Source organism: Vanacampus margaritifer, chromosome 4 (genome assembly GCF_051991255.1).
Source record: "Vanacampus margaritifer isolate UIUO_Vmar chromosome 4, RoL_Vmar_1.0, whole genome shotgun sequence".
Classification (NCBI taxonomy): domain Eukaryota; kingdom Metazoa; phylum Chordata; class Actinopteri; order Syngnathiformes; family Syngnathidae; genus Vanacampus; species Vanacampus margaritifer.
In genome coordinates, this window is record NC_135435.1 from 8629533 (window position 1) to 8642435 (window position 12903).

Consider the following 12903-nt stretch of genomic DNA (forward strand, 5'->3'; position numbering starts at 1 on the left):
CCACTTGATTGTCACACTCACCTAAGTGCAAGTTTGAAGACACCTGTGATAGGACACACCTTGATTGAACATGTCCCTATGGTCACATTATTTTCAGTCTTCTCGGGGTGTCATCATTTTGGTCAAGGTCTGTTTTGTTAGTTTAAAAAAAATCTATTGGACCACTATTTAAAACAATGTCAGAATTTTATATCAATTATTATTACTTTTGTCAAATTCAAGTTGTTTCCCTCCACTGTGGGCTTTTATCAACAGAGGGTACCAACAATTTTATCCATGGGTATGTACTGAGAAAAGATGTGAATCGTGTTGAACATGAACAACACTACTTTTTGTGAAAATGTATCGAAATAATGAAAAGCGTTTTTTTTTTCTTCTAATATGTTTGGTTACTTTTCTTTCATCTATCAAAATCTGATCAGGGTATGAAGCATTTTGGGCTGAAGTGTATACAGTATCCAGGCTTTGGCTGATACATTTTTTTGACTAATTAAAGGCAACACCATGTGGTCAGTTGAGGGATGGCAATAGTTTAGTCTGTTCGCTCAAATAAAGACCCGCTTTGAACCCAAAAAAGAAGACAAAGTGCCACTCCATCTACTCCTAAGTTTCTTGAGCAAGGAAAGCAAACCCCCAACAGCTCAAGGTTTGACACTGTATGTGCGGTTGCACCCACTCACTTGCGCATGCATGTGTGGATTTGAGTGTAGATGATGACCACATTTCTAAAATGAGAGCCTGTTAAATGTATCTGTGTTCTAAGTGTAAACAAAGTGTGTTTGATTGCACTCTTAATGGAAACACGGGGAGTAGGCTGGTGAAACTCGGATCCATCCGCAATATAATTACAGATTTCTCCTGTAATTACATATGTAGTCGCTTAACTCAACCAACTACTACCTCCTGTTGCAGTCCTTTCACTTGGTTGCAAAGTCGATTGCTGCAAGAAAATTTAAATAAAAAACAAACAAACTCAAGTTAATCCATTCCATACAGTAATTCAAACAAGCTAATTTTAGCTAAGGTTATTCTTCTCCCGGAGATTTTTCCAGGATGGCTGCTTTTGCTTTGTCTGTGTCCTGCCCTGTGGTCCTATACTGTCTATTATAGGGTTGTAAACAAAGTAACCAAAATGAGAGCAGCGCTACATTCAGTTGCCAGGGCCAATCCCACATGTGGCCTGCGAGAGGGACCGGGTTTCAGTGTAATTTAGCACTGGAGCAACTCACACGCATGTTTCCCCAACCCCCGCAAAAATCACCAGAATAATCTCTCTCTCTCTCTCTCTCTCTCTCTCTCTCTCTCTCTCTCTCTCTCTCTCTCTCTCTCTCTCTCTCTCTCTCTCTCTCTCTCTCTCTCTCTCATACACAAATATTCTGAATGTCATACGCAAACATTTAATAAATGCTTTACTCTAATGTGTATTAAATTGCTTATTGCTCAAACACAACCTGTGCTACCTTTAGCTTTAACGTAACCATTCGCTGCCAGTTAAAGCATCATCTCCAGTCAAAAGAGAAAGAGAGAGTAATTTCTTGTCTAGAAACATTTTAAGTGGGTTGTTAGGTCTTTTCGCCAAGCTCCATTGATTAAAAAAAAAATAAGAGAGAGAGAGAGAGAGAGAGAGAGAGAGAGAGAGAGAGAGATAATAATATCTGCTGCAATGCAGTTTGGAGAACATTTGGGGCCCTTTTATCGTGCCCAGTCAAGTCTAGCGCAAAGCACAATCTAACTGTGCGCATGGGTGAGTGGTGAGTTGCCTCAACTTTGCACAGGTAGAATTGGGGGTAAACTGGGCACTTCATTTAAAAGAAAGGAGCTTTGGTGAGGAGTTTGTCACTTTGACTGCCACCCTCTGGCCTGAAGCGTAACTGCAACCTCTGTGTCACGCTCATATATGGTGCGCGTGAGAGCACATCCGCTGGAATAAACTTTCATTTTTTTCATTATTTTCTTGGAGTTTGAACTGGAGTTTAGGCTGTGCTCGAAGCCGGCCTCTTGTTTTTATGTTTTTTTTTCTTCCAGTTTCCATCCCAATTGTGTAGTACGGTAACACTAAATGTCCGTGAGGACGAGCATGACGTCACCCTCCTCCACCACTCTTCTCCCCCCAAGAAACTGCGGCGTATTCGCCCCAAACACTCCACACGTAGTGTTCAGTACACTGAAGGGAAGATACAAGTTAAACGGCGCTGTCGGAGTAAAAAGTCAGGGTTCTGGCATGATGCATGATGTAGAAAAAGCTTTCGAATGACCTTTTTGAACTCCTCAAGGCACCTTTAATCCTTTCAATTCCCGTCGATGACGATGCCCATCTTTCAGCGCGTGCTTACGCATATTCGACAAATGCTTTATGACGCTCGCAAAAATACATGGAATGAGAGGGGCCATATTTACTCACCCCGACTGATGGATGTAAACATGCTTCAGTCGGGGAGCAAAGTGGGCATCGTCAAAGACAGGAATTGCTGATTAACCGAAGTGCCCAGCTCTAGGGGGTAAGGGGGTGTTTTTGCCATGGTGGGATGGAACACAGCCGACTCCCAGCCAATCAAAGCATCTCCCCTCATTTCCATTAAAATCAGGGTATTGTCGACGCCTTCTTAAAATAATCGCCTAAGTCATATTTTCAGATTTTTCAGGAAACAAAAAAATGTAACCATTTCCATCATGAGGAGATGATTTAGGCAAAAACTTTTCTTTTTTTTCAAACGACATAGTGTAATTATTTTTAACTCATTCACTGCCATTGACGGCTATAGACGCCAAAAATTCATTTGAACTATTTCTATTAGTTAAACATTTGTTTCCACTTTTGCTAACAAGAGTATGAAAACCTATAAAAAATATATTGTAAATTTAGAACAGATATAAAATTTGAGATTAATCGTTAGTTAACGAGTGAAGTCATGTGATCAATTACAATTGACGGCCTAATAATAAAAAAAAAAAAAAAGGGGCGTTTAATCGTAATTAATCGCATGATTATTTTATATCTGTTATAAATGTACAAAAAAAACCTAGATTTTCATAAAAAATTTAAATGAAATGAAATAGTTTGCATGAATTTTTGACGTCTATGGTCGTCAATGGCAGTGAATGAGCAGTGGAATGAGCAGTGACCATGTGACACCCTCGCCCAGTTGTGACACGTGGTCTACGAAGCATCAAAAAGGATTTTATTTCCCAAAATGAGGGCCTTACTTAGGTCAATATAATAAGTAATACTTTCAATAAAATGTAGACAAATGTATGCTTTTCCACCCTCTTTCCATTTGGTGCTGTTGGAGTGCAACACTGAGTGAGATAGATCCTGGGATAATTTACTGCATGTGAGAGTCCTTCTTGGCTGCTGATTGAAGCTGGAGTGAAGAGCAAAAGGAGAGCTTCTCATGCACCATGGATGGCAGTAAAAAGGGTTTCTCCTGACAAGATGAAATAAGGGAGTTGAACATGCATTCCATTTACAAAGCTTGCCTAAGATTCTTCGCATGCAACCTTCATAAAATGGCCTCAACTGTTGTAGTCGGTTCAAGATGAATTAAAAAAAAAAAACATAAGATGACCAGCCACAACAAAATTCTGCCTTAAAGAGTAAGTCAACCCCCTTTTTTTTTTTTTTTTTACAATAATATGTTCTATGCAGCCCCACTGGTCTGAATATGTTTTTCTGGTTAGTGGAATATGAGTTAAGTAGCAAAAATCTGCTGTTTTTATCCATCTCAGGGGGCGGCCATTTTGCCACTTGCTGTCGACTGAAGATGACATCACAGTTGCTCAGGGCTCAGGCAACGACCAATCACAACTCACTTGTTTTTTGAAGCTGAGCTGTGATTGGTTATTACGTGAGCCCTGAGTTAACCAATCACAGGTCAGCTGGATTTTGCTTCATAACTCATATTCTACAAATATAATACCAGAATGTCATGTTTAGACTAGTGAGGTCACATATAACATGTTATTGTCAAGAAATGTTCAAGGTTGACTTCCACTTTAACAAGATAATATGATATGATCATTTTGATTGGTTCGGTCAGTTAATTAAAAAAAATGTTTATTAGTGTGGTTGATCTATAAAGTGAAATAAAGCTGGACTAGAACAAGTTGAGCCTTTTGTCTTGTTAAACATAAAAGAAAGTGACCTTCGCATTTGAGATCCCTTTAGACTTGGCCCACCAGACGTAACAGGAAATTGGGGGGCATTCGGGCAGCGCTGGACCCTTTGACATTTGAACTGCAGCCATCCTTGCCTTTGAAGTCGGGGGAGAGAATCACAAGCAATTACAAGCTGCGCAGAGTGTGTTCCCTTCAACATTTCGCCCCCTCTATGTAAACAGAATACGAGCCAAGAGGATGGCAATGTGTGGGTGTTGGCTCCTTCAAGTTCATCAAGTCTGACTCCATTTTGAACTTGTTTTCACGCTGGCCCAAACAATCCTCACGGAATGATCAGTAGTTGCGAAATTTAGGAGTGTGACATCAAGATGCAGTTTGCTCCCCAGTTTAATCTGAAAATCTTACTCCAGCTTCGGAGTGTCCAGTTTGCTCATCGTCTCCTTAAAAGGAATCTTGTGAACAGCTTGGCCTGAATGTTCTGTGTGGAATTTCAAATTGTAAAATAAGCATTTCATAAAGATGAAAAAGGTGATTAAGTCATTCACTGCCATTGACGGCTATAAACGTAAAAATTTCATTTGAACTATTTCTATTAGTTTAACATTTTTTCCACTTTTGTTACCAAGAGTATGAAAACCCAGGAAAAAAATATTGTACATTTAGAACAGATAAAATGTGTAATTAATTGTGAGTTAATCAGTGAAGTCTTGCGATTAATTACAATTTTAAAAAAATGAATCACCTGATGAGATGATTATTAAAAATTAGTGGCGTCAGGCGATTACAATTTTTAATCGGAATTAATCGCATGACTTCAATAGTTAACTCACGATTAAGCACAAATTTTATATCTGTTCTAAATGAACAATAAAAAAAATTCCAGGTTTTCATACTCTTGCTAACAAAAGTAGAAAAAAAAATGCAAAACTAATAGAAATAGTTCAAATGATTTTTGGACGTTTATAACCGTCAATGGCAGTGAATGAGTTAACTATACATTTCATATTCAGACACAATTCACTCTTAGGTGTGAATGTGAGTACAAATATTCATGGATAAACTATGACACACGCAAAATATTAGTTGACTAGTGAAGAGGCAAATGAGTGGGACTCGCACCTGCTCAACACATTTGGGACACTGACATAATGATGTTAAGTTTTCATGGCTATGATTTCAATTCCGTTGGCTGTTGGTCTTTTTTGTCAAATAAATAAATAAAAGGTCACTCGTGAGTGACCGACAGCCATTAGTTGTGGCGGTGGCGCCGCTGTCCACATGACTCCAGCCTGCCCGAGATCTGTCGAAGGGACCGCGGCTCCATCACGCCGAGGTTCCCTTCCTCTTCCTTTGTTTTCATCCTGTTTCCTTCCTCGTTTTCTTCGATGCCGTTCCCCCACGTGGAAGTCCAAACAAAAAAACAATACTGTGAAAGTTAACATAGTACATATATAAATATGATGACCTTTACAAGGTGGTGCACTATTTAGGATGGATATCAATGATTGATTGGTCAATTGAAATTCTAACTTCTTTCATTATCTGGAAGCACGCTGTTCACAAAGAGTTAAGAATGTTAAAGATTTGATTTTCATGCAAGATAGAAAGAAACCTTCCACTTTTTTTTTTTTTTTTTTTTTTACAACTGTTGTTTATGAACAGAAAGGGTGGGATGTCGTGGGCCGTCTGAGTGTCCAACCAGGAGTTTCGACTTAACACCCTGTGACCTCTTTCTTTACGGCTGTTTAAATGAGCAAGTCACCAAACCAAATAAGAGCGTGAAGGGTGAATGCAATAAGTCTTCTATCTAATTAAAGCTTATGTTAAATGTGAAATGTGACGTCTCATTTCCATTTTGAAAAAGGCTGTTACTCTTCACCCTTTAACTCATTCACTGCCATTCACAGCTATAGACGTCAAAAATTCATTTGAACTATTACTTATTAGTTTAACATATTTTTCCATTTTTGTTAACAAGAGTATAAAAACCTAGATTATACATTTTTGTACATTTAGAACAGATATAAAATTTGTGATTAATCGTGAATTAACTAGTGAAGTCATGCGATTAATTACGATTACAAATTTTTATTGCCTGAGTCCCACATTTTTTATAATCTTTTCTTTTTTTATTTATATATATATATATATATTAAAAAAAAAATTAAATATCTTTTTTTTTATAAGGAAAAGATTATTAAAAATTAGGGGCGTCAGGCGATTAAAATTTTTAATCGTAATTAATTGCATGACTTTACTAGTTAACTCACGATTAATCACAGATTTTAAATCTGTTTGTTCTAATACTATAAAAAAATCTAGGTTTTTTTACTCTTGTTAACAAAAGTGAGAAAAAAATGTTAAACTAATAGAAATAGCTCAAATGAATTTTTGACGTCTACGTCAATGGAAGTGAATGAGTTAATATTAACAACGCATCAAAGGCATTTAAGTACAATAGTAATTATACTAGCCATTGCACCATGCATTTGCTATGTAATTATACTATAAATCGGAGCACTTTGGCAAAAAAAAAAAAAAAAAAACCCCGCACCCCCCGAAAAAAAAAAACCTTCATTAGTGTTCCAATTACACACTAAAAGCCAACATGTCCAAAAATTCTCGGGACGTATGAATTTTTCAACAGTACAGTAAACATCTTTTTAGTCTATCAGCATCATTATTGGACAGATTGTCACATAATATTTTCTCTCATCAGTATGGTGTCCACCTTGCACTATTAAACAAATACAGTAATGGAAATCTACATACACACTTAATTTCCAAGAAAGGCATAAATAAAGTCCATCTTTTCCATTCATTAGTGACTCAGTTTTAAAGTGAGGAATGGGAAAAGAGAGGAGTGATTAATGAGCTAACTGCAGCCAGCGTCTCGCCTTGCCCCAGTGGTGAGCGTGAGAGTCAGACCAACAAAGATGGAGGAAGAAAAATAAATATGTCGCCTTTCGGGGGAAAAAAAACATGCATGGAAATTCATTGCAAGGGTGTCTGAGTGAGTGTCGTTTCAAAGGATTGGTGGAGCATTAGTTGAAGTCTAGATTGCATTGTCTACGGTGCCAAAAGTCCAGCGGACGAGGATGGGCGTGTGCTCAATTGAGACCTGTTGACAAGGAGGTTCGAGGCGCTCTTGACATCTTTTGCCTTCTTGACCTGCTAGCTGTTCTGAAGTGAAACAAATAATCAATAGAGTGTGCACAATACACGCGTATATATATATATATATATATATATATATATATATATATATATATATATATATATATTAGGAATTTGCAAGTATTTATTTCAAGCCCCCGATTCCAGAATTGGCTGCCCTCTTGTGGCCATTTTACGATCAGAAACTTGAAATGAGAAATTCAAAGAATATAAAATTGCTCTCTGGCAGTGTGCCTGGTGAGTCTATTATCCTATGTTTGAAGTTATTTGGCCGCAAGGAGGCAACAAAAACACAAACACCACAAACACCTTAACAAATACCTTACCTTCCTTCTAGGGGTGTTAGAAAAAAATCGATTCTGCAATATATCGCGATATTACAGCGCGCAATTCTCGAATCGATTCGATATGCGGCTGAATAAATTTTTAAAAATCTATTTTTTAATGGGAATATTCAACAAAACGTCTTACTTAGGGTTATGATTCATACATTAACCATGGAAGAATGTTATATTAATGTAACATTAAGCCTTAATATTTTATTTCAGTGCTGTTCAAACATGAAACAGACTGCAACCTGTTTGTTAAATGCAGTAGCTCAGTTATTAGCCTGAATTTTCAGATAAATAAATACATTTTCACACAAATCTTACAGTGTACATGTACAAGTTTACTGATTAGTATTTTCTAATTTTTATTTTATTTTAATCGCAATAATCAATTTATAGATTCGTATCGGGATTAATGATAGTCATGGAATTTCATGGAACAAATACTTGTTTGTAAATGTCAGTCAGTGCGACTGATTGTCTAGGCCAGCACAACAAGTTATGTTCAAATAAGTATATTTGAAAATAAGACTCACTTTATAACATAAAGCCGTTATCTGCCCATTGTTACAAATCTTTCTAGAGAGCAGACTGGTGTGGCTCCAGAGGTCTCGCAAGACATTATCTCCAGCACTCCTCCATGTTTTCATAAGAGGCCCTCTGAGTCTTTCCAGTCCAGCCTATAAGAGGCCGGGATTATTTGTGTGTGCATGTTTATGTATGCATATGTGTGTGTGTGTGTGCGTGCGGGTTAACTACCGCCTTGGCGGGGCAACACACAGTCTGCCATGTCTCTGGTCTTGAGGAGGGCCATTAGGGGAGTGATGAAGGTGATGACATGCTGTTCCTGTGGCCCCAGACTCCTCGCTGCTGCCGCTGGGGCGCTGGGGAGCCTGCAGGTCTGCCCCCGGACAGACATGGAGACGCAAGGACGGCGTTTATTTTGGGAGGCGGTTTGGTGCTGGACACACTGCCGCTAGCCTCTATACACCCCACCCATCTCTACCCACACTCAAAACACACACACCTTATCACTAGCACTCACGCAACAATGTTTTTGTTGGGCAACTGGAATGACAAAGATCCTGTTAAAGGGTCAGTTCACTCAAAGTGGACACAAAACATGAAGCTGAGCCGTAACGTATGAGATGCTTGTTTATGGCAACAGCAGTTTTTCGACGCAGTCATGTTGAAGTCCACACTTCAATCACATCTTGATTGTTCGATTTCAAATCAAATCAAAAATAAAATATACTATATATATATACTATATATACAATCGGGGTTGGGAGGGTTACTTTTACAGTTACAAGTTACCTGCTAAAAAATGTAGTTAGTAATGTAATCCAAGCACCATAATATTAAAGTAATGTAACTGGATTACTTTTGGATTACTCTAATATTGAGTATGCTCATGAAGACAAAATAAAAATAAATCTCACCACAATATATATATTCTAAACAATGTGCCCCTGCTATTTGCGGGTGATGGGGACCCGGGCAGCCTACAAATCCTAGTGTAATTAAAAAGCATGTAGGCTATTGATTGATTGATTGATTGATTGATTGATTGATTGATTGATTGATTGATTGAAGGCCATATGCTGTTTTCGAACTGTCACTGAAAGCAACAACACCTCACAGTTTGATGGATAGCTAGATAGATAGATAGATAGATAGATAGATAGATAGATAGATAGATAGATAAATAGATAGATAGATAGATAGATAGATAGATAGATAGATAGATAGATAGATAGATAGATAGATAGATAGATAGATAGATAGATAGATAAATAGATAGATAGATAGATAGATAGATAGATAGATAGATAGATAGATAGATAGATAGATAGATAGATAGATAGTCATCCAATGAGGATGAGGATGTCTGACATCAACTGCAAAATGAACTTTTATCCCTGTCACAAGTTTAGCCGTGTATATGTTGTGTATGATGTTTAAATAGTGAATTGATGGGAGGAAGATTTGTTTGGAAGGTGTAACTCACATTATGGTTGTAGGCTAGCGGGCTAGCTAGCAAGAAGCTACAGCGCGTAGCATGCCCCTGGACTCTTAGCTCAAACTTTCGCTCGTTCAGCAAGACGAGTAAGTTCCAGTAAATACCGGTTGCCATTTCCTCCTCCTGTCTGTGAAGCTTGTACAAACTGCCCACGTGTGGAGGACACGACTAGTCAGTTCGTTCTTTCCCACCTCCCCGACATGTAGTCATGCACGCGTGCATGCGGTCTCTCACTCTGTCTCTTTCTCTCTCACCCTCTTTCGCACTCTCTCTCATCGAAATTGTAATCCCTCAAAATAATCCCCATTTTTAATGAATGTACCTGTAACCTGATTACATGTTTTTTCCTGTAACTGTAATGGAATACAGTTACATTTTTTTTGCAATCTGATTACATAACAGCGGTACATGTATTCCGTTACTCCCCAAGCCTGTATACAATATAAATGAAGACTCACTGTGCAAACACCTCTGGCTAGTGAATTTACAGTATGATACGTGACGTGCATTCTGCCAGACAGCTCTTCCTTACCAATCTTACCTCAACATAAGATTGAGTTACAGAAGGAAACCCATTTTGGACAGGGGCCCGGTGAAGCCCACTACTCCCCTCGCTTGCTCCTTCAATGATACGGTCTGTCAGTCACTGCAACACGACTCCCACGTCTTCAGGCAGATTTGGAGTCTGCTGCCGATAGGACACACACACACACACACACACACACGCACACACACACACACACACACACACACACACTACCCAACTTGTCACTGCCATATGACGAGGCTGTTGATCAGTAACATTAAGGGCTCTATATTCGTAGACAGTGCAACTGCCGTATCCTGATTTTGGTGGATGACTTCATATTTCATTCAAAAATATGACAACAGTCTTCGGCATTGCAGAAATCAATTTACCCAGTATATTATTATTATCAACTTTATTATTTATATTTAAAATCATACCACTGGCTGCTATATATCTCCAACTGCGCACTTCACAGATCTGTGATCTTCCTGGCCAACTTTATATTATTCGCCCATGGAGGTCTACTCACAGTTCCATATTAACTTTGTCTTCCTTCAGCAATGTGCCTCTCGCTTGTAGCTTTAAAGTAGCACTAAGGAACTTTTCAACCTTGATCAAATATTTGCATAACTCTTCTGATGAAACATCGACTTAAAACTAGTTGAATGGTACCTTTGCCATGGCCATAAAAGGACAGTCAATGATCAACACTGGTCCGGATTTCATTCGCTGGCGTGAGCTAAAAGATAAGAAAACGATGCAATGCGCTTGTCCTCATGGGAAATGTGGTCTTCCTTTAGACATAACAATACCGTTTTTGTCCATATGGAGCCGCCAGAATCAATGTAAACTGAAAGTTCCTTAGTGTTGCTTTAAGAGAGTAAGAGGAGTGTGTTCACACACAAATGTGTGCTTGTATGGGTCTGAGAAAACGTCAAACCTTAGTCTAGCCTGCCCCTGCGCAGATTTAGACAATGCCTTGTGCCAGACTTGCACCGGGCACGAAAATAGCTCTAGTGTGTTTCCGATAGCTAGAAATAATAATAGAGTTAAGATCATGGAATTAGATCCAAATGAATTTAACAACTTTTAAAATATGCAAAAACATGAAACATTTACAGTAGATTAGAGTTTGTAGCTATACATGCATCCTCCTTAAAAAAAAACAAAGTACAGTTAAGTTGTATTTAAAAGTACAACATTTGCATATTATTATTATTATTAGTGCAACGTATCTGTTTGTTTTTAGACATTTCAGTATAATTTTATTGAATTTAGTGCTTTCAGTATACATTCAGAATTTAGTACAATGTAATTTGTAAATGTATTGACAAGAACCCAATACTTTTTTTTTTAATCTACAATCTACATCTATGTGATGGGTTAATTTTTGAAGTTTTGCACAAGGTTACAGTGGTTGACATTATTAATATACTTTTCAATGATAATGTAAACCTCTGCATTGTTTGTAATGAACACTTAAGGTCACTACATTATTTAACGTTGGTTATTATAGTGGTCCTTGGACAGTTAAGTATGTTTTTGAAGTGGTACAGGTGGACAATTTGGAGTATATTAATGATTTATTTAAGGATACATATAATATTTCTTCACTTCAGTAGGTCCCCTGTACAATCTAACAATTGTGTTCTAACGAGACAAAAAACAAAGTGCTGATAATCTGTCCAAGAAGCATTTTGGTCACCTTATGACTTGGCCACATTTTGGTAGCATTTTCTCCTTTTTTCTTATAGTTGAATTAGTTCCTATGTGTTCACCTACCACGATGCTATTTCCTCTTGAAGCAAAGCAGGATGTTAAGACTTTTTAAGAGTTGAGAAACTTGAAACCGTTTTCACCACCAGTCAGTGCGTCTCCTCGCCGCCAAAGCGTCTAGACTGGCACATGATGACGGGAATCAGCCAACCAATGACAGAGAGAGAGAGAGAGAGAGAGAGAGAGAGAGAGAGAGAGAGAGAGAGAGAGAGAGAGAGAGAGAGAGAGAGAGAGAGAGAGAGGGAGAGGGAGAGAGAAAGACTCCAAAATAAAAGCATCAGTTAGAAGTAGGTCTTGCCACTCCTCCAATGACATTACATAGGCCACAACCTTTTGATAGAAACGGCACATGCACAAATTCATGCCATTGCAACAAAGTTCACACTCAGTTACTGCAGTATATTTCCATTTTAATTATTATTATTATTTTTTTTAATGTTCTAGAGGTGTGTTTTCATACAATTATTTACTATAATTACGACTGTGGTAACAGACTACACCACGTTCTGATTTGCAAATGAATTTGGGTCACATTTTTGCCAGAGCAAAATAAATCCATCGTAAACCAATATCTTTTAATGGTTTTCCCCTGTATTTGTTCAATCATTTGCCAGTATTGTCACACATTCACAGCTGGGAGCTGGACCAAGGCATAAGTGTGAACTAAACACCTGTTAGGGACCTGCAGCTGTACTACTTATTGCATGCAGTAGTCTTTATTTATTTATTTATTTATGTGCATGTATTTTTTATTATTCATTTAAGAACAGGGTAACACAAATAAAGTCAAATGTTTGTCTTTTGTTTCTTTTATTTTGTTAACTAAACCTTTTGCACATGTTTACATGGTTTAAGAACAAATTATTCAAATTGACATTTTCTTGTAAAGTATTTTGTCACCCTGTTTCAGATAAATAAATCAATACCAGTCTGCTCTTATAGGGCCCCAAAAG

At 37.9% G+C, this 12903-nt stretch overlaps 1 long non-coding RNA gene across 2 annotated transcripts; it reads right to left on the reverse strand.

Moving 5' to 3' along the window:
* Positions 1–3158: 3158 nt before the first annotated feature.
* LOC144049954 (uncharacterized) lies at positions 3159–12068 on the reverse strand. 2 transcript variants are annotated; one of them, XR_013293738.1, is made up of 5 exons: positions 11957–12068; positions 10187–10330; positions 8382–8523; positions 4143–5542; positions 3159–3425 (listed from the first exon to the last, which is right to left on the reverse strand). It is a non-coding gene; the product is annotated as an uncharacterized LOC144049954 (long non-coding RNA). The 2 variants fall into 2 exon arrangements; XR_013293737.1 differs by having other exon boundaries at positions 10187–10333.
* Between the last annotated feature and the right edge of the window lie 835 nt (positions 12069–12903).